Source organism: Grampus griseus, assembly GCF_964374135.1.
Source record: "Grampus griseus genome assembly, chromosome: 9".
NCBI lineage: Eukaryota > Metazoa > Chordata > Mammalia > Artiodactyla > Delphinidae > Grampus > Grampus griseus.
Window position 1 is genome coordinate 86,584,126 of NC_139003.1, and position 22,892 is coordinate 86,607,017.

The following is a 22,892-nucleotide window of genomic DNA, read 5'->3' on the forward strand; positions in this document are numbered from 1 at the left end:
GATTCACAATACTTATTCACAGTACTTGTCATCTACATATTTTACTTGTTATTGTCAGTCTCTCACACTAAAATGTAAGGCCTGTGAGGAGCTCTATCAAAAAAAGTTCCTGGTGCATAGTAGGCGCTCAATAAATATTTATTGAATTAATGAATGACTTCACTTATCCCAAATGACTAGCACGAGCTCTGATACAGAGTACGTGTTTAACCACATTTGGTTAATGAAATGAATTACTAAGGAAAAACTACTGAAAAATTAAAACACTAAAAAAACCCCAAAAGTTCTAGTTTTAGTTGCAATGATGATTGTTTTCTGTGTCTTTAAATATGGCATCCCACCCTTATTCAGCAGTCTGATTATTGTAGTTTTAGCTACTTTGAAGACTACCCGAAACCCAAAAGAAAGAATGAAATGGTTGTTGTGCAAAAAATAAATAAGCATATAAATAAATAAAATTGGGTTAAAATCCAGGCAATTTACTCTGAAATGAAGTTAACTTTAGGTCTTTTGGACATTTACTCTTAAGGAAGTTTGAATGTGAAGGACCAGCATGGTCTTTAGAAATTGGATAATGTATCCTCAGTACCATGTTAGCCATTTGTGAAAGTCCCCCCAGGTGGATGAGGACATTGTTTAGGGTATTATCTGAAAATAAACCAAATATTGACTTTTTTCTAAAGTAAACATATTTTAATAACATATAAATACTGATTAAATAATAATTACCTATGTTCACATATTCATATTAGGAGAAAACATGGAGTAGATCTGAAAGCAATGTCATACTTGGGCAGATTGCTGTGTTATTTTATGTACCTTCTCTAACCTTAACTCTAATTCAATCTAAGCATGATGTCCACCTTTCCTGCTCCCTCCATTTACCACCTGGGATAGGCAGAATAATGTCTTCCCAAAGATAGCCACGACCTAATTCCAGGACCTGTGAATATGTTAGATTACATGGCAAAGGGGAATTAGGCTGCAGATGGGAGGAGGTTATCAGCTGACTCTGAGATGGGGAGATTAGACAGTACTTATCTAGGTGGGCCCAGTGCAATTACAGGCATCATTACTAGTCAAAGAGAGAGGCAGAAGAACCAGAGAGATGGCAGTGTGAGACTTGGTCTGACCTTGCTGGCTTAGAAGTGAGAGGAATGGGGACAGGAGCCAAGGAATGCAGGCAGCCTCTAGAAGCTGGAAAAGGGAAAGAAATGGATTCTTCCCCAGAGCTTGCAGAAAGGAATGCAGCCCTGCTGAAACCTCGAAATGAGTGAGACTCATTTCAGACTTCCGACCTCCAGAACTGTAAGAAAATAAGTTTGTGTTGTTTTAAGCGACTAAGTGTGTGGTGATTTGTTACAGCAGCAAAAGAAAACTAACCCTACCTATTATATGAGAGTTCATTCTGATCTTTTTGCTAGGATAAAAATTTATATGTACTCCAGTGATTAGTACATTCGGCCCTCTGGATCTGCAGGTTCCACATCCGTGTATTCAACCAAGCTCAGATTGAAAATATTCAAAAAAAAAAAGGGCTTCCCTGGTGCCACAGTGGTTGAGAGTCCGCCTGCCAATGCAGCGGACACGGGTTCGTGCCCCGGTCCGGGAGGATCCCACATGCCGCAGAGCGGCTGTGCCCGTGAGCCATGGCCGCTGAGCCTGCGCGTCCGGAGCCTGTGCTCCGCGAGGCCACGGCAGTGAGAGGCCCGCGTACTGCAAAAAAAAAAAAAAAAATTCCAGAAATTTCCAAAAAGCAAAACTTGAATTTTCCAGTCTCTGGCAGCTATTTACACAGCGTTTACATTGTATTAGATATTATAAGTAATCTAGAGGTAATTCAAAATATATGGGAGGATGTGCATCGGTTATATGCAAATACCACGCCATTTTATATAAGAGACTTGAGCATCTGTGGAACTAATCCCATGAATTCTGACGGACTACTGTACTCGTATTGATTAGTTTCCATAGTAATCATGTTTGGAAACAACCCAGGGATATTACGTGACTAAAATGGATACTTCTCCCTTTCATCAAAAGTGAGGGCCATAATACAGTATACTCTGAAGTATAATAACTTTTTTATTGCATCAAAATTATGGAACAGCTCTATTAAAATTACACCAAAATATAAAATGCAAAAAATGGTGGAAATTCAAGGAAGAGTTGACAAATCCACTACTACAGCAGGGGATTTCAACAGAGTCTCTGTAAATTACTGTTAGGTTAAGAAGACAAAAATTGTAAGGATATAGGAGATTTGAAAAAAAACATAATTAACAGGCTTGATTTACCACATAGACATCTTTCTAAGCACATGCAGAACATTTACTTAAGTTGACCACCATGTACAAGGGTATAAAACAAGTCTAAACAAATTTTAAAGGATTGGTATCATAAAAATCATATTTCTCAATATAGATGTCAGCAATCAAAATAGATGTCAGTACTTAAAAGATAAAAAATTCATAGGTTTGAGAATTCAAAAACATGCTTTTAAATAACTCAAGTTAAAGAAGAAATATCATATTTTTTAAAATATTTAATACTGAGTGATAACAAAAATAGCACATGTCAAAACTTGTAGAACGCAGTGAAAGCTGTACTAAGAAGGAAATGGAGCCTTAAAAGCTGGAAATTAATGCTGAATTCAACTTAAGTAGTAAGACTTAAGAATAAACAAAAAGTGTAGGAAGAAGGAGAAATAAAGATAAAAACAAAACTTATTAAATAGGCAACAAATATCAAATAGGGAGAATCAATAAAGCCAAAATTTTGGTTTTGAAAAAAGTTAACATACCAGAGGTACAAATTAATAATAAGTGGGAAAGTTTTCATAAATAAGTATACAGCTAAAATTACAAAGAAAATACTATCGACAAACTTTATGCTAATAAATTTAGTTCTATGGTCTGAATGTTTGTGTCCCCCTGCCCACATCCCATCACCAAATTCATGTGTTGAAATCCAAATGCCCAATGTGATGGTGTTAGGAGGTGGAGCCTTTGGGAGATGCTTAGGACATGAGGGTGGAGCCCGCATTTTGGGATTAGTGCTCTTATAAAAGAGGCCCCACAGAGATCTGCAGCTCCTTCCTGTGCACCTGCAATTCCGAGTTGGTCTCTCTACACATCCTTGCCTCTGCTCCAGAGACAGAATGCTGCTTTTTGTGACTTGGTACTTGCTTGTCTGCCTGGAGGATGGTGGAGTATCCTCTGTTGTCCATTTCTGCTTCAGGCTTAGGTGGGCCATGAACCTCAGGAGTGGTTTTTTTCTCAATAAACCTGTCCTCCTCCCCATAGCAGCTAAACTCTGCGGTGTGTCTTTGGGGGATCTTGTGTGGGAGAGTATTTCCTGCTCCATTTCTAGGAGTAGAGGGGTTTTCCTTTCATTCTTCTCCAGCTGTAGTTTTAGCTTTTCACATGCACCGTGAAGGTGACAGGGTTTGCTGCCTTTCTTCCAAAGGCTTAAAACTTTTGTTTTATACAGAACAAGGGTCCAGGCAGTGCTTTTTTTCAGTTCCTAATGCCCAACATTTCTCAAAGTTCATTTTCCAAAGGAGAGGTGGCCACTTCCTTTCCTGTAGGTTGCACCTCCAAGGGAGGCTTTCTCTGCTCTGCCCCCCATCTTCCTGGTGGGCATCCAGTAGGGGTCTGTGGAGATGAGCCTGTGAGTGAGTGTGAACTCCCCTTGTGTCTGTGGCTCTACGTTAGTCACAGTCAGCCTTTAACAAATTATTTAAAATTTTAGCTGAATGTTTTTGCCTGCTTGTATGACACCTATCTTACCCCCACCTCCTATTTTGCCACAGGTGAGTCAGGGCTCCCATCCCATCTCTCCTTGGAGGAGCCTGTCTTTCCTGTTGCCAGGCTACTTGGTTTCCCTGTGATCTTAGCTCTCTGATGGGTTACAGAAAAATTATTTTTTTAATTTATCCTGCTTTTTTTGTTGTTAGGGTCTTTCCATATATTATGCTCTTTCCATAATTTTACAATCTAGATAGTAGAGTGGAACTCAACTAGTTATTTTTAAAATCCAAGCTCACGTATGTTCTCTCATCTCATTTTCCTTTTAACTCACCCTTCCTGCCCTTGGTTTGAACCTTCCATCTGAAAGCACTTTCATCATTGACTTAGGCTGCGTCTTCTAGGAAACCAAATCTAACACATCTGCCTATCTTAAGTGCAAGCCCCAATGCTATGAAACTCCCCCAATTTTCTCAACAAAATTTTCTAATCTCTCAAGTCTCACAGGATTTATCATTTACACTTGTTATAGCCCCTAAAACTTTCAACCTTGTATTATGAATATTCGTGCCTATGGTTTTTCAGGCACCAATTGGATGAAAATACCCAGATTCATTTATTAATTCCTTCATTCATTAGTCTAGCATTTATTGAGGACCTATCCCCAGAGTTCTGGAGGAATGAAGTGTGACCAAAAGAGACATTGTACCCATCCTTGTGAAAATTGGAATCTAGCAGGGAAGACAGGCAGTGAAGATGTATTGATTTGGCCAAAAAGTTCCTTTGGGTTTTAAGTAAAAAGACACATTTTTCATTTTCACCAAGAACTTTATTGAACAACGTATTCATGGTTTTGTTCCACTACCTTCTGCCATTTTTCAGGCAACTTCATAATTCCATCTTCCCAAAACGTTTTTCTTTAAATTAATTAATTAATTAATTTTTAGCTGCATTGGGTCTTCATTGCTGCGCATGGGCTTTCTAGTTGCAGCGAGCGGGAGCTACTCTTCATTGCGGTTCACAGGCTTCTCATTGCAGTGGCTTCTCTTTGTTGCGGAGCACGGGCTCTAGGTACACGGGCTTCAGTAGTCGTGGCATGCAGGCTCAGTAGTTGTGGCACACGGACTTAGCTGCTCCGCAGCATGTGGGATCTTCCTGGACCAGGGCTCGAACCTGTGTCCGCTGCACTGGCAGGTGGATTCCTAACCACTGTGCCACCAGGGAAGTCCCTTCCCAAAACTTTTTATCTTTTTGAGCAAAGAACTGTTCCAGGTGCCTTTTACAGTCTTCCAGGGAATTGAAAGTTTTTCAGTTAAGAGAATTTTGTAAAGAACAAAATAAATGGAAATCCGAATCCATTGTCTGGTGAATATGGAGGATGAATCAGAACTTCCCAGCAAAGCTATAAGAGTTTTTGCCTGGTCATCAAAGAAACATGTGGTCTTGCGTTATCCTGATGGAAGATTATGCTTTTTCTGTTGACTAATTTCGGACGCTTTTTTTCAAGTGCTGCTTTCAGTTCGTCACACTGGGAGCAGTACTTTGCTCAATTGTTTGGTTTTCCGGAAGGACCTCTTAATAGAGAACTCCCTTCCAATCTCGCCATATACACAACACCACCTTCTTCGGAAGACTGGCCTTTGGTGTGGTTGGTGGTGGTTCATTTAACTTGCCCCACATTCTCTCCCGTTCCACATTATTGTACAGTATCTACTTTTCATGGCCCATCACAATTTAAAAAAAAAAAAAAAAAAAGAACGTTTTCATCACTTTTAAGTAGAGAATCGCATGCAGAAATACCGTCAAGAGGGTTTTTTTCGCTTAACTTATGGAACCCAAACATCAAAGCAATTAACATAATAACCAAGCTGGTTCAAATGATTTTCAATGCTTCATTTGGATACTTTGAGTACGTCAGCTATCTCCCGCGTGGTACAACGTTGATTGTTCTCAATTAATGTCTCAGTTTGATGGCTTCAACTTCAAGTGGTCTACCAGACCGTGGAGCATCATCCAGCGAGAAATCTCCAGCAAGAAACTTCGCAAACCACTTCTGACACATTCGATCAGTCATAGCACCTTCTCCGTACACTGCACAACTCTTCCTTCTCCGTACACTGCACAACTCTTTTTTTTGCGTTTCAGTTGCGTTTTTACCTTTCTTAAAATAATAAATCATAATATGCCGAAAATGTTGCTTTTTTATTCCATCTTCAATATTAAAATGGCTACACAAAAATTCACCAATTTTGATAAGTTTTTTCAAAATGCACACTGTCACATGACAGCTGTCACAATACAATCTAAGAAAATTGTTTTGAATGAAGGTAAAGACAACTAAGCTCAAGTAGAGCCATCTTATGGAAAAACCGGACGATCTTTTTGGCCAACACGATAATTAGGTTACTGCATGCTACAAATGCCATCTTATTAAATAACAATATTAATATAAATACTTACAAAATGAATAAATGAGTAGTTGAATAAATGTGTTAGTAATAACCCCTTCTCCACAATTTTTTCCCTCTTCTTTATATTACATTTAGCCTAAAATATAATGTGTCTTATGGTTCCTGTCACATTATTGAGAATTTCACTGTATATAGCCCCAGGGAATATATTTCACAAAACTTTTTCTTTGATAAATGGCCAAAAAGTACCTCCTTGTAAGTGTTGGGTTTTCATTACAGGACCACAGTTTTCAGTGCTTCATACTCTCTGAGAGCTACTAACATATATTAGAAGTCTTTTTTAATGTTCCACTGAATAGGACCAATATTTTGAAATTCACATTTACTCAAATTCATTTCAATGACATAATTTGAAAAATTATGCCACAAAGGAGAAAGAAAGTAATAAGGATATGTAATGAAACTATATTCAAAAGTAATTTATGTCATGAAATATAAGAAAATCCAATATCAGTGTGAAATTAAATCAATATTAAATTGAAAAAGCAATTCAGTTACTTTTCCACTGCAATAGCCAGATCCGTTATTTTTACATTACTTTTTATTAAACTTTCAATATTGCATTTCTGAGGAAAATTTATTGGATAGGCTAATTTAACACTTCTGAAAAGACATTATATTTACTTTTACTAGTGGATATTCATGATTACATTCTTATTCACAAGGCAAATAATGAAGCATAGGCTCTAGAGTTAAACAGACTTGAGTTAGCACTTGGCTCCAACACTTGTTAACTGTGACCTTAGGCATATTACTTTTCTAAGCCTTTTTTCCTCTCATCTGTAAAGTGGGGGGAAATAAAACCTACCTTACAAGGTTGACATCTCTGTATCTCCAGGATGAGTTGATCCCCACTCATATTGAATTTCCCCAACAGCCTGACTGTCCTTCATTACAATGCAAGCACCACAATGTAAGGCAGAGATATTGCTGTCTTGTTCAATACGGTGGTATCTCCAGCTCCTAGAATAATGACTAGCATGTATAAGGTGCTCAGCTAGTATTCATCAATTAAATGCATGTGATGTGTTTAACACAGTGCCAAGCACATGGAAAATACCCAATAAATATCATTATGACTGTAATTATCTTGTTGATTAATTAGCCTGACCAAAACCACATTTATCTTTCCCTGCTGCTCCCATAGTTGTTCCATCTCAGTAAATCGGCATTACATTTTTTTGGTTGCTTAGGCCAACAATTTTGAAATCATATTTATTTTTCTTTTTTCTTAATACCTCACAAATCCATCATAAATCTTGGCTCTATCTTCAAAATATTGTTGGGAGTCACTCCTCCATGGGTCTCTCAAATTTCTGTATGTCTTACGAGCAAGACACTGACTGCCCTTTTTTCAGGACTATCTCCTCCAGGATGTTTAGCCAGTAAACAGCTTTGGAAGATATAGTGTCTCTCTCTGGAGCAAAGGGGCAGCCAAGCTTTCTGTCCAGTATGATAAAAATAATACCTCTCTCAGGAGTAAAGTGCAGGCATGTTTACTACTCATTATAAAAGATCCAGGTTCTCCAAGCTCAGGGTTTCCTTTCATGTAACCCACTGCATGGGTCTGTGGATATTGGGGCTTGGGCCACTCACACAAAAATGCTGTGATTAGGACATAGCATCAAAAGTGCACATCATGGAAGGCTTCCTAGAGAAAATGACATGATATAAATGCTGAAATATAAGTAGGAGTTAGCCAGTTGGATTAGAAGAACGTGTAAAGGTCCAGTGTTAGAAAGAGCATGAAAACATTAGAAAAGCCGCAGATGTTTCAGCGGAGCCAGAGTGTTGTGTACAAGGTAGAGAGAAGGAAATGGAGGAGGAAGGCTAGGGGAGCATATAAAAATAATTTGAAGAGGTAAGAGTGTCCTGGGTATAAAAGGTCATGTATGCCATAACATGGAGTTTAGACATAATCTTGAAGATTATAGGGAACCATTGAAGGATTTTGAGCATGGATCTTTGCATCTTGGAAAGATCACAGTGGCAGCAGTATTGAGAACATTAAACAGGCAAGATTGGAAACACAGAGACCTTTTAAATCTCTGATTTAATAAACTGGCTTAGAGTTTTTGTGAAATTTAAATAGGGAATGGCAGAAGCAGGGTCAGATAAAGATTCAAATCTTTCAAAAGTTGTGATGTTTTCAAGTTTCCCCCTGTGTACTTCAAAGAAAAGCTATATTAAACCATAAAAATATTTGCAAGGAAATTCAGTTATGTTCTGATATTGTCTTATGTTGAATATAATCTTTTTTTGATATGTCAAATATTTTTTCTAATTTATTTTCCTTTTAAAAAAAATTCCAGGGCTTCCCTGGTGGCACAGTGGTTGAGAGTCCGCTTGCCGATGCAGGGGACACGGGTTCGTGCCCCGGTCCGGGAAGATCCCACGTGCCGCGGAGTGGCTGGGCCCGTGAGCCATGGCCGCTGAGCCTGCGCGTCCGGAGCCTATGCTCCGCAACGGGAGAGGCCACAACAGTGAGAGGCCCGCATACCGCAAAAAAAAAAATTCCAGGTATTTTAGAGAAATTATTGGTCAAATATCAAGGGAGACTTCCTCCTACTTGTCAGAATGTAAATTAATTACCTAGTTTGAAAGACTCAGAACATTGTGACAGAAATCAAAGAGTTCTTTATTTAAAAAAGGCTTTTTTTCATTTCTCTTTAACATTTTCTTTAAATAATAACCATGTATTATGTACACACTTGTTTCTCAGTTCTCTACTGGTGAGATTTCTCTCTTGGAACTGTCTCATAGTTTTATTAATGAATGCCTCTCCTGTCACAGAAATAGCTGATAAAATGATGCCCGTTTACAGTTAAACTCTGGACCTGATCTGGTCACTGATTCCCTGGGTTGGGGCAGGTGTATTCAAATGAAGTGCCTCTCTCTTTTATATCTGAGATGATTGACAGTGAGAATGTCTGAGTACAACTTTTCCTTTCTTAATTTGGAGCACTGAAAGGTGGGCTTCCTCTATTTTTTACTAAAAATTTACTAAAAATATTACAAAGTAACAAGTATGTAAAAATTCCCATGGCTGAGAAAGATAAGGTTTTGAAGAGCATCTAATATTTTAATATCTTACCCTTGCAGTAACATATCAATTGTTTCTTGGGAACAGGGCAGGGCAGATCTTTGTCTTCTGGTGTCCTTTCATCAAGTTCATCTTTTTCTCAGATGAGGGTAGAGTTCTTAAATGACAAATAGCCAAGAGTCTTGGCTGGCAAGGTGAGAGTTTCTGAGGGCTCCCTGGGACCCCATACTCTGTTAGTGCCGTGATCCTGTGATGAAGTTAGATAATCCAACATCAGGAAAAGGATATGAAGAGAAATACAGATTAGAGAGCTATTCTGATGGTAGAATTGACAGGTTTGTTTGGTTAAAGAGAGGGAAAAGACAACAATGCCTGTCAGGATGCAGGTAGTGGCCATCACTGAGGTGAGAAATACTGGGGGAAGGGGTTTGGGGAGGACAGAGAAGATGAGTTCTGTTCTGGGCAGGCAGAGTTTGAGGAGCCTGAAAGACATCCAGATGGTCATGCGCAGTTGGCTCAATGGTTCTGGAGTTTAGAAAACCACTTGAGCTAAACACTCAGATTTGAGAGTCATTAACATCTAAATGGCAGTTAAATTCACGTATTAAGTGAAGTCATTCAAGGAGCATGGATAAAATAAGACTAAAGAAGGGGAACATGTATGTCTAAAAACTATCTACATTCAGAAGTGAGCAAACAGAACAGATTAACAGATTGAGAAGGCAGCCAGAGAGAGCACAGGAAAATTAGGAGTGAGGAAAGAAATGTCATGAAACTAAGAAAGGTTCACAAAAGAGAATAATCAGCAGTGCCAAATGCTCCGGAGGTCAAATGAAAAACACACAGCATGTATCATATCATATATGCTGCTCTGTAGACTATGTTTTTCCTTACAAGATGCTGCAAAGATTTTTTTTTCATTTCAATAACTGAAGATCTGCACTGTAAATTTAAATAGCTACATGTAGCTGCTACATAGAATTCAATTGGATGGGTGCACCATAATTTAGCCAATCACCAAATGAACCTTAAAATTTTCCCAATTTTTGCTTTTATAAAAATTGTTATGAATACCTTTGTATATACATCTTGACATGCATTCACATATTTCCCTATGTTAAAATCCTAGAATTGGAATTATTAGGTTGTCACCCATACCAGCCCCTGAGAGCTGATCCTTGCCTTGATTTTTCTGTGTTTGTTACAAAAGCACCTGGTATTTGACAGAGATGTTTTGCAGCTGTGCTTTAAGAGATAGGCATGGTCAACCGCCCTGAACTGGCTCTGACTTGACCACAGGAAAGTACTTGCGCAAAGGAGAACTAGGTGTGACTAAAGGTTACCTACGCTTCATTACTATGCTAACATTTCTGCTCAACGGGGGGATCTGTACTCTGCTAGGCCTTAAGAAGTGTGTGCAAAGAAGCATGTAGGACTGCAAATGCCCCAGCTGCTCCTGGAAATGTCTACCCCTTTCCTAGAGCCCTTATGACATCTTCCTCCCTTAAAATTCCCTTACTCCCTTCCGTACCAGGAGAAGGTGTTTTTAGAGCACAAGCTCTCCCTTCACCATTCCTTAATCAATGAATAAAGTTATTGCTGTGCTATACCGAACCTGGTTTCATTTGATTGGCATTTGTGACTCCAGGCAAAGAATCCATTGAGGGGTCACCGACCCCTTGGGGATCAGTAACACAGTCAAAATATCTACAGATTATTTACCAAATTGCCTTCCAGTAATTTGCTCCAATTAGCTAAACTTAGGATTTCTGAATTAAACCAGGGAGACTGGAAAGGGGTGGGTAGTCACAAGCTAGTAATGCCACCTGATTCTGGGCAAAAGGAAATGAACATCCTCTCTAGAGAAAAGCGCCTACGGACAGAGTCTCCAAGGGTGAAGATCTACCAATCCTAGGGCCTGCTGCTGCAGGATAAATTGCTGCACTGGCCAAATAGGAGGCAGCAGGCATGCCCTCCCCATTCTTGAACAGTATGCGGGAAGCCGAGGCACATTCTCCGAGCCTGAGGCTGCACCATCTGGAGTCAGCAGGCCAATTTAGGAAAATCCCTCATTTGAGTGGCTGGATTGTCAAGGAATGGTGTGTTTCTGGCTCTGGGCAGGTATTTGCAGGCAGCTGCAGCTGTAGGGTAGGGAAGAAAGCCAGAAGACTTGATAGAAAAACAAGTTGCCCTGGGGCTGCGTACATGGGAAAGAGAAAAAAATAGAGCAGTTTTTAGGGAAAGAAGCCCTCCTAGAAGGTCAGCAAAGAAGGAAGAAAGCCTTGAAGAAGACAATGAGGTAGAAGGCCCTGGGGATGGGAAATTTGATTCCCTCTAGGGATCAGGACCTTTGAACTTGCCATCCAAATGCACAGCCTCCCAGTCAAAGAAGGTGAGGGTGACCAACCCACGCCTCTACCCAGCCACCCACCCAGCTCTAGGGCCGCCCTGCAAATCCGGGCCAGTCCAGAGCCAGAGGATCACCTTGCTGGTTCGGACTGTTAGGACTAGAGGAGGATGAGGGTGGGGCTTGGTCATCTATGCCCTCCCACCGCGACCCCTGGGGTTGCTGATGCTGAGGGTAAGGGGGCAGGTAGTACTCCACTTACCGCACTTAGTTTGTGGATTTTTTTGCTAAACCATGAGAGTTCATCACATTGCCGCGCTGACGGCTTTTACAGTGGAGGGCCAAGTCTAACCAGAACGCAGTCCGAAATGGGCAAGAGTGGGTCGGACATTAAGCGAGCAGTCTCTGCCCTTGGCCACTCTGCCCTGGCAGAAACCCTGGTTACCAGGGAAAGAGGGCCACAGAGGATGGCTGGAAGGAAGGACGATTCAGACAGATACCAATGGCTTCAGCTAGCTCTGCAGCTACTCGCCTCTGCCTCTAGATGGCGCCCTTGGAGTCAGAATAATAACTCCTGGATTCCCTGAGAATGTCGGACTCCAACAATAGGACATGGAATCTATTGTACCTTGCTCCTCAGGGGGGATGAGAAACCCTGACTGATTGAACTTAGAGACACATCCCACCCCGAAACTGAAGGGCTGTAAGGTGGGAGTGAGTGGCAAATAACTGCTCTCTCTTTCTTCCTGTGTCAGATATGTAGGAGACCAGAGGTTAGCAACTGGAATTATGCTACAGTAACTGAATCATCAGAGACTGAGACTTCTGAGACTCCAGAAGTCTCTTTGTTGCCTGGACAATAAACTAGTTTGGGTCAGGAGCTACCTCCAATCCCCAAAGAAGGTGCTGCAACTTCTTATTGACCCCAAGACCTCCAAGGTGCTGGACAGCTGAGTTTCCCAGAAAACTCTCTCTAAATAGCGGATACCTGCATCATCACTTCCTGGAAACTAAGTCATCTGTGTTTGCCCCACTGAGATTATTCTCATGCTTGCTCAATAAAAAAAGGAGAGGGGATGAAGGGGGTGTCTCTTCACCCCCACAGAGCCCACAGAGATGTAGATCTCTATGCGGTGGAGGAAGAATTGAGACGCTCAGGTTCTTGCTTGGTATCCTTGGCTTGTGAGTGTCCCCCCAGTGAAAGCTGTTTCTTACCACGTGATACTGCAGAATTCACCATTATCTACTTTACCACACTGTGGAGAAGCAAAAACAAACAAAAGATCATAAAAACAGCCGGAGAGAAGTCTAACAAGAAATCACAAACAAACTGACAGCAGACTTCCTACTCAACAATGAATACCAGGAGAGGAAGAATATTTCCGAGAGCTTAGAGAAAATATCTATCTCAAATTGTGTGCCAAGAAAACCTTCTTTCACGAATGAGAGAAAAATAAATTTCTCTTGATAAGTAGACACTTAGAGAGTTTGTCACCAATGGATCTATACTTAAATTACACATAAAAGCTGTACTTCAAAAAGAAGGAAAATTGTATCAGAAGGAAGGTCTGAAAATGCAAGGAGCAATGGTGAGGAAAGAAAGTGGTAAACATAGCTGAATCTAAAACACTGTCTGCAAAAAAATAATAATAGTAATAATGTCTAATTTAAGGGTATTAGAAAAAGACAACTAAAACATGGGACAAGAATGACATGCAAGGTGGCAGGGAGTTGACAGGAATCTAAGTGTTCCAAAGACCTTTTTCAGAGGGGAGTAAAGTTAACATATTAACTTTAGACTTCAACATATGTTGTTCTTTAAATATATTGCTTTCTATAAATCGCGTCTTAACTTCTTTCCAAAAGGAAAAATAAAATGTACATCTGAAAACTTAGGAGGTGTATAAAGTGAAAATGTCTCCTTAATTCTGTCATTTATGCTCTCCACATGGAATTTTTTGATTACACATGCACACACACATGCACACAAGCACAATCAATTTTTTATTTTATTTTTTATTGAGGTATAGTTAACTTACAATATTATATTAGTTTCAGGTGCACAGCATAGTGATTCAAAATTTTTATAGATTATACTCCATTCATAGTTATTATAAAATATTAGCTATATTCCCTGTGCTATAAAATATAACCTTGTAGCTTATATATTGTATACATAATAGTTTATACCTCTTAATCCCCTACCGCATCTTGTCTCTTCCTCCTTCCCTCTACCCACAGTAATCACTAGTTTGTTCTCTATATCTGTAAGTCTCTTTCTTTTTTGTTATATTCACTAGTTTCATTTTTTTAGATTCCCACATATAAGTGATAACATACAGTATTTGTCTTTATCTGACTTGTTTCCCTAAGCATAATATCCTCCAGGTCTATCCATATTTTTGCAAATGGCAAAATTTCATTCATTTTTATGGCTGAGTAATATTCCATTGTGTGTGTGTGTGTGGTGTGTGTGTGTGTGTGTGTGTGTGTGTATACACATGTTCTTATCCATTCATCTGTTGATGGACACGGTTTACTTCCATTTCTTGGCTGTTGTAAATAATAATGCTATGAACAATGGGGTGCATGTATCTTTTCAAATCAGTGTTTTCATTTTCTCCCCAGGAGAGGGTATATATCAAATCAGTGTATAAAAAACAGATGAGCATCATGATCAGTGACCAGTCACATCACTACTTTCAAAGTCTGTCTGTAATTTGTCACTGTGCACTTGTTACTAAGTTCAAATACAGACAGCAAAGTATGTAGTTGTGCTGCCTTCTTGTCTCTCAGTGATAACCCAACCCACATGACATGACATTTTACAAAAATGAATACTCAGAAGAGGGAATTGGTCACCAAAGATGAAAGTGCAGCAAAGAAATGAAAAGTGATAGCATTGGAAGGGAAATGTGAATCACTATGAATGGAGTTATATAAGAAATAGCTGTGGGTATGTTGACAATGCCACCATTCAAGAAACTCTTGACATACAACAGAGGAACTTTGTGAAGGTGAAGGCATTGACATAAATAAGGAAAGTCGTTGTAATGAAAAAAAAAAAAATGAAGATGTCCCAGAGAAAGTGACATTGGCAAAGATCTTCACCTTAAAGAAATGCTCAGGAATATTTCACAACATTGATAGCACAAAGGATGAAAGTCAATAACATTTTTACACACTAGTAATAAACAGTATAAAATGTAATTAAAAAAATTATTTGCCAGGACTTCCCTGGTGGCGCAGTGGTTAAGAATCAGCCTGCCAATGTAGGGGACACGGGTTCAAGCCCTGTTCCGGGAAGATCCCACATGCCACAGAGCAACTAAGTCCGTGGGCCACGACTGCTGAACCTGCGTGCCACAACAACTGAAGCTCACGTGGCTAGAGCCTGTGCTCTGCAACGGGAGAGGCCACTGCAATGAGAGGCCTGTGCACCTCAACAAGGAGTGGCCCCCGCTCTCCGCAACTAGAGAGTGCCTGCGCACAGCAATGAAGACCCAACGTAGACCAAAAAAAAAAAAAATTATTTGCCAAAACAACAATAAGTTCCTAGCAATAAATCTTAAAAAATAAGGCTTTTAAGGAACTGTGAGCTTATCACTCTAAAAACATATAGTACATGTACAAAAACTTTTAACTATTTGGTCCCACCTGCAGTCGCTTGGGAGCAACACCAGGAAAATCCTCAGGGCCGCTTGCAGGAAGACCTAGGGGTTGGGGAAGCAGGATGCGAAAAGGCCTGATATGAAGCTGGATGTATGTCCAATCAGGGAAGCCCTCAACCAGGTGTTGCTCCTCTTTCACAACACCTTCCAGCCAGACAACGATGGAATGATATCTGAAGAATCTACTGGTGGCTTCTTTATATGGGACATACTACGACATCTTGGGAAGCCCTTCCTAAATCCTAAACACTCTGAATATATGATTACTGAGGTTCATCCTTCACCTGTTTTTTTCTCAAAGACATAACACTATTGAATGGTGCCAGTCATGGAGTATAATTGCAGTTATGGAAGACTTTGTTCAAGGCACTTTGTACGTATTTATACTGCTATTTGCTGTCAGCCCAGCAGCAAAGAACACAGATCTACTAAGTGTTCAAAGCATTCCCACTCCCGCATCTAGTTCCTGCTCCAACATTCCAGCCCAAGCCAAGAGGACACAGACGGGTCAAGGGTCTCAGGTAGAAACAAATGTAATTGAATGGTTTGTTTTGAGTTATATGGAGCCACACTCAGGCTCTCACCTCTACCCCATGTCCTACCTCTATTTTTGTCCTACTGGGTCATCCCAGAATTTTCTGAGAGGAGATTCTTCCTCATCAAGAAAAGAGGAGAATAAAATGGCTGGGTAAGGAAGAAATATGGAGAAGTGAAAAATGTAAAATATAAGGCATAAAAAATATAAATCAAACCATAGGTATCAGGAGTGAGATAGCAATATATCTAAAAAAGCAGCCAAGAAATAAAGAGAGAGAGAGAGAGAGAGAGAGAGTTATTGGAAAATTAATGATGGCAAATATGAATCTACACCCTCATATATACGAAATATTTACCTTACTTTATTTTTAAAAATCTAATTTAGGATGAGTTTGGTCCATGACCAGGTTGACAGAAAGCTCAATCTCAATCACACTGGAACCGCCCTAACCCCACCCTAATCTTATGAAGTACTCCAGGGAACTTACAAAATAGTACGAGTGGCACTTCCCATCTTCAGTCCACCCTGAATACTATTAATATTCATATTATCCTTGCTAGACCTTTGAAAAGCTCTTCTACTTCTTGGGCATGTGAATATTTTTGACCTCTGATCAAAATCAGAATGCTAGGTGGTGACTGTCTTATCTTGGGCTGCTATAACAAAGTACCATAGACCGGGTAGGTAAAGAACAAAAATTTATTTCTCAGAGTTCTGGAGGCTGAAAATTCCAAGATCAAGCTTGGAAGATTTGGACCCTCCTCTTGGCTTACAGATAGCTGCCTTCTTGCTGTGTCCTCACATGAAAGAGAGAGAGAGAGAGAGAGAGAGAGAGAGAGAGAGAGAGAGGGCGGGCTCTGGTCTTTCTTCTTCTAAGGACACCAGTCTCATCTTGGGGCCTCACTCTCATGACCTCATCTAAACCTGATCAGCTCCCAAGCTCTACCTCCAAATACTTTCACACTGGGGGTTAGGGCTTGAACATGTGGGTTTGGGAGGGAGGTACAAACTTTCAGTCCACAACAGTGACCATGCAGTCGACCTCCCACCCAAGTTCTGCCACCTTTCCCATTCAGCCTTAGGTCCCCACTCCCTGTGGAGCCTGCTGACCTCCAAATACTTCCAAGTCTTTAGAAAATCCACTTTCTGTCTTTCTGTCTCTCACCCCTCAAAATCATCCACTTCTCTCCATTTCTTCCTAATGTCATCTCCTCAAGGATTTCAGCCTTTTGGGAAACAAATGTCAGAAGAGGAGGTTGCCTATCCAGAGGCAAAGAAACATAGAGGATCTGGGGGATTGGGGAAAATGCTGAGAGAAAAACACAAATTAATACCTTAACAAATTATCCTTTCACATTAAAAGTCAAAGAAACCTTGTGTAATCTCAGCCAGGCTCAGCACCTTGATTAGGCAACAGACCACATAGGAATTGGTGCCTGCACTTCCCAGATTTAAGAGAAAAGCAGTAATGAGTGGAGACCTCTGATCAAAATCCCCAATTCACAGTGTTCCCAATGCAACAACCTCAGCAGGTGACTGGCCAATCTTAGATAAATAGCCAGGTTCTGCAGTTGGTACCCAATGCATTACATATTAGCTATTGTCTACAATGCATGTCTAAAATCTAGAAAGCTTGGAAAACTGAAAGTGTTTTTGGTAATCATTTGGGAAAAATATCTGGTCTGATATTACTTAAAAGTCTTCATAGTCTTCATTTGCCTTATTTCATGTGAGTAGTCACATGTTTTGCTGGTAAGATAATAAATAATGCGCTGGATAATAGGGTGTTGTCTCAGACTTGCAGGGGATATTAAGTAGTATATGACCCATGCACCACATTTTCTTTATCAAATCAGAAACATTCTGAATTCCAAAAGATTAAGCCACAAGGGTTTTAGAAAAATGATTGTGGAAATTGTATACTTGGATCTTACTGGCTCATGCACAGAACTGTTCCACAACAGACTCCTAAAGTCACTTATTTCCAACCACAGGGACAATATAACATTGAGCAGATGTGCAGGGTAATCACACTTGAGGTTGATTAACCTGAAGGCCTGGTCTGTCCTGAGGGCAGACAGGGAGCAATGAATCATGAGGAGAGGTAGCATGTGGCCAGGGCTACCTGACTCTCTGTGTGGTGTGTAAGTCTGCTGGGCAAGGAAGCAATAAATCCAGGATAGTAATAACTCCCTCTCTGTGGCTGGGCTTTATTTGCACACTGGGAACTAAATTGGAAGCTGAAGCTTTGTTCTATGTCCTTGAGATGGAAGTGAAGCGTAGGAAGAGACGGGAGTGGACAATTGCTGTTAACCCAGCCTGAAGCTTGTTAGCAGAAAGGGAGCTTTGGGGGAACACAAATCTACGTCTTGCGACTTATCAAGGGGTTTTACCAGGTAGAGACCACAAGCTTATTAGACCTCAGTTTTATACGACAAAGAAGATGTAGTTGGGGAAAAGAAAGCAGTAAGGAAAATGAAATGGGAAGGCACTTCAATAGGAAATGGTTTATTCCTTTACACGAGGAGACCAGGGGTAATACACAAAGAGGAAATTCTTTAAGAGGTAAAGATGCAGGCAAGAGTCCAAGAAAATCAAGAAGAAAAGTACTTTCAACATTCATGGGCCTCCTTGCAGCTACTTCACAGTATGAAAAGACATCCAGGAGTTATTTTCACAGTTTGAGGAAGCATCCATAATGTGAAGTCTTTTTTGCATAATAAAACATAAATATGAGCTGGTTCAAAGACTTTAGTATACAGAAGAGGTGGAAATAAGTAAATAAACAAGTATAATTTAAAGTTATCTGTCACAACATGTAAGAATCTGGATTCACATTATTTTTTGTTGACTGGCCTGAGATGAATGGTGCCATGTAAATGGTAATAATGACTAATAAAGATGTGCTATCACTATTCCTAGTTAGCCTTATAGAGAAATAACACTCACCAATGCATCAATCAACTTTTCTGCGTGCAGACACCCACAGTCTGGTCTGCCGTCATAACAGACTCTTCTTCCCGAAAAGTCAAGGCTCAAGGGGAGGAGTGTGGAAGTTTAAAAAAATAAATAAGTGCAAGAAAGTCAGATGATTAAATTTGATTTGTGACATTACAAGCAGTTCTGGTATCCTGAAGCGTCACATTTCGGTTCTTACCTGTGTCAGAGCGCAAATGTAGATTAGAGATGTTAGACAAGTGATAATACAATGGCCTCAGTGATCTTTCTTAAGTAATTGTTTCTTGCCTAAAAATTTCATTCTGTGTAGAAAAGGCATATTTCTCTCATTAATAAAAAACCTACAGAGATAAGTCTCATTCCCCCTGCAGATTTTTGTCTACCTTCCTCTTTAATATGCTTCAGGATAATTCATTAGTTTGTTCATTGTTTTTCACAGGAACACTAACGAGACTAGCAGACTCGAGATCATTTGTCTAGGAGGCTGATGTCTTGGTAAGTTTTCATTATACTCCGATCACTCCCACCCTTTGGTGGAAAATGCAGTGTTATGGGAGAGCTGCAAAGATGTTGTATACAAGGCCTTCAAATGCATACATTCAATTCATCGTTCTGGGGGCTCCAGGGCAGTGGCTACAGAAGGGAGAAATATGCGTAGCATCTGTTCTCAAATGATTGATGAAGACCTTCGGGGAGGGATGCATGGGTACAACCAAGTAGACAGAATAGGGGAGGCAAAATAGTAGACAGTTTTACACCCAAGAAAATAACTATTTTTGAAATGTTAGAGTAGCCTGTCAGCCTTGACATTTTTTTTTTTTAGATTTGGAGGAAACTGGGGTGAATAATTACAGGCAGTGACTGTCCTTGTCAAGATATTTCTGTAATTAGAGAAATACACAATATATCTGATTTAGAGGCACCTCAAATAGAGCCATGGGGACAGCCATCAGTTGGAAAAGGTTCATAAGTTCGGAACAGTCAGGCAACGGTACTGAAGCTAAAAGCTGGCAATGTCCGTGACAGGAGAGGACATTCTGTCATCCTAAAGCATGGACCCTGCTTGAAAGCAAATCTGGACAGAACAATCCGGAAAGAGAAACAGTTCTTGGAATCTGCAGCCAAATTGAAGGGAGGGCACAGAGGAAAAGCCTACTAAACTTCTGTGCATTAAATAGTCATTTTTAAATCCTATTTGCTTTAAGTTAATGGAATAAAAAGTAGTTTGGAGGGGAGGAGAAAAATTCTTTCTTTAGACTCATAACACAGTTGGAATCCATTTTTGCTCAAGTGTAAATCTAATGAAATGGTTGAAGCGAGGCAGCTCACTGTCTAAGCAGCCAGTGCCTTTATAGGCATCAAGCTGAAATCTTAACTGCCACACAATTTGTAAAAACGAGAAAACTTCACCCATGAAAGATTGTAGGAAACAGATATGTATGAATTAAGGTGCTAGTTGGAGAGACATAATCTTCGTTGTTTAATTTCATAAATAGAGAAGCAGTTGGATGCAGCTGCCCTCTGGCATCTGGTCCAGATTTATGGGTGCCCAAACAGACATCTTGAATTCTAATGAAGACGTGTGGTCAGAATAACTGATTGCACAATCTTGTTACGTGTGGTTTTTGTTTTGCTTTTTTAATTTAGAAATATCCCTCTTATTCTTACCACACTAATGAGAGGAGCTTAAGAAAAAAACATATATTTATATTTTTATGTAATCACATGCTTAAACAGATTTTCAGAATATATAAGAAGTCTAAGGAAGTTTGTTTCCTCTAAAACCAGGTAACATAGTCTTCCTTCTTCCTTCTCTGCTTCCTTTATTCCACTCTCCTTTCCTTTGCATTTTATATTTAGGATATGAAATCTCTGTAAGTGAAATGTGAGAACTATGTGAAAATTAGGCTAAAATGGAAAGCTTTATTTATTTTGTTTAAGAAAGCTTTATTCATCAGCTTTCTTAAACAGATAGATGTGATTTTTAAATACTAGCACCATATCTTAGTCCAGATGTAAGAATAAATTTTTAAATTAATTAATTAATTTATATTTTTTTGTTGCTGCACGTGGTCTTTATCTAGTTGCTGTGAGCGGGGGCTACTCTTCATTGCAGTGCGCGGGCTTCTCATTGTGGTGGCTTCCCCTATTGCAGAGTACGGGCTCTAGGCACGCCAGCTTCAGTAGTTGCAGAATGCGGGCTCAGTAGTTGTGGTTCACAGGCTCTAGAGCGCAGACTCAGTAGTTGTGGCACATGGGCTTAGTTTCTCCGTGGCATGTAGGATCTTCCTGGACCAGAGCTCGAACCCGTGTCCCCTGCATTGGCAGGCAGATTCCTAACCGCTGCACCACCAGGGAAGTCCCTGGATGTAAGAATAATTTTAAAAGTCGTGTCTATAAAGGAAAACCAGAGTATTATTAAGATGTCAGCTGACTACATTGGAGTAAAAGTATCTGCCCACATGTGTAAATTTTCCCCTTCTTATTTAATGTTCAGTGTAATGGAGTCCAGTTTTCATTCCAGCTTGAGCCAATGATATCATAACCAGCACTCAGTGCTTGAGCATGGAGAATGTTACTTGATCACTTCTCGTGTACTGGGTTTGAAGAGGGACAGACTAGAGGCCAAGAGATCCATTAGCATCTCACTCAGCTCAGTTCTTGAAAGTGTGGCTCTCACTCCTATAGGCAATGAAAATGCACTTGAGAGCAACATTTCAGGACACAGGTGGCACATGTGTATTCTGGTTTGCTGTCTAGCTCCTCTCACCTATCATGCCAAAGGACTATCTTATATCAACCAGGGAGCTCATGGACAAGTACTAATCACTGAACCCCACTTTGCATGCCAGGCAATGCTTTAAGGATGGGTGGCCTTAAGAGGCTATGTTTACTGGCCTATATTTAGGCACAGTAATTAAGGAGGTCAGGGCTCAGAATTCTGGCTCTAGACAAGAGAGGTCATATTCAGCATTATACACTGTTACACACATGCTTTTCTAAAAGGCCAGACTCCACAGGGAGCCTTCCTCAGAGACCAGTTGCTATACTGATAAACATCTTAGATGAGCTCACCAGAATAATAAATACAACTTCACCCAGGCAGATAGGAGTAGACTGTAATCTCAGTTTCCTTATCTGTAAAATAAGCATAATAACCGCTCTCCAGGCTGCCTGACAGTTTCTTGTGCTAGCTAAATGAAAACTTACGAGTTCGCTTCATAAAAACTAAAGCAGTAAGCCAGCGATCTCAGCCAAGTAGCCCAGAGACACGTTTGGTTTGATAGAAGAATGTGTTTCATGTTCTCTAATTTGGGTGCCTTCAGGTGAATGATAGTCCCCAGCAGGTTTAACACCTGGTATAACATTAATTTATATAAACTGCCTGACCCTAAAGGCTTTTGACTTTATAATTTTGCTTATGCAAATCTAAGATATTATTACTAACAGTGAGAAACTTCTACTATTACAATGGTGCATGCATCAATGTCTAATAAATTATAAATAAATCTCTTTCTATATCAACTGTAAATGCACCCCATCTGACTATGAACTCACTGAGGAGAAATGTAATATCTTATTCATTATCATATCTCCAAAACTTAAGATAGTGTCTGGGCATTGTAAACGCTCATTAAGTATTTATTGGGCCTAATTGAGACAGATGGTGGGGAAACTGGGTCATTGTAATAGGGTAGATGTTAAAGAGGAGCAGGATATGGAAACGCAAAAAAAAGGAAAAAAGTTCTAGAAGTATAAAAAGTGTTGGGCCTCCCTGGTGGCACAGCGGTTGAGAGTCCGCCTGCCGATGCAGGGGACGCGGGTTCGTGTCCCGGTCCGGGAAGATCCCACATGCCGCGGAGCGGCTGGGCCTGTGAGCCATGGCCACTGAGCCTGCGCGTCCGGAGCCTGTGCTCCGCAACGGGAGAGGCCACAACAGTGAGAAGCCCGCGTACCGAAAAAGAAAAAAGTGTGGAACTTAGTGGTCAAGTAGAAATTGGGCTTCACTCCTTTAAAGAGAAAAGAACAGTATTAAAACAACAAATATTGAGCACCAAGGGGACACTGGGACACATGCAGGATAGTTTAGACTCCAGAATATGAGGTTCCGAGAA

At 40.2% G+C, this 22,892-nt stretch overlaps 1 long non-coding RNA gene across 1 annotated transcript in view; it reads left to right on the forward strand.

Annotated features, from left to right (window-relative positions):
• Nucleotides 1-8,547: 8,547 nt before the first annotated feature.
• LOC309826994 overlaps nucleotides 8,548-22,892 on the forward strand; it is a 56,845-nt gene continuing 42,500 nt past the window's right edge. Inside the window, exons 1-2 of the long non-coding RNA XR_014297160.1 lie at nucleotides 8,548-8,740; nucleotides 19,217-19,272. This is a non-coding gene — a long non-coding RNA (uncharacterized lncRNA). The remainder of the gene's footprint in view (nucleotides 8,741-19,216; nucleotides 19,273-22,892) is intronic.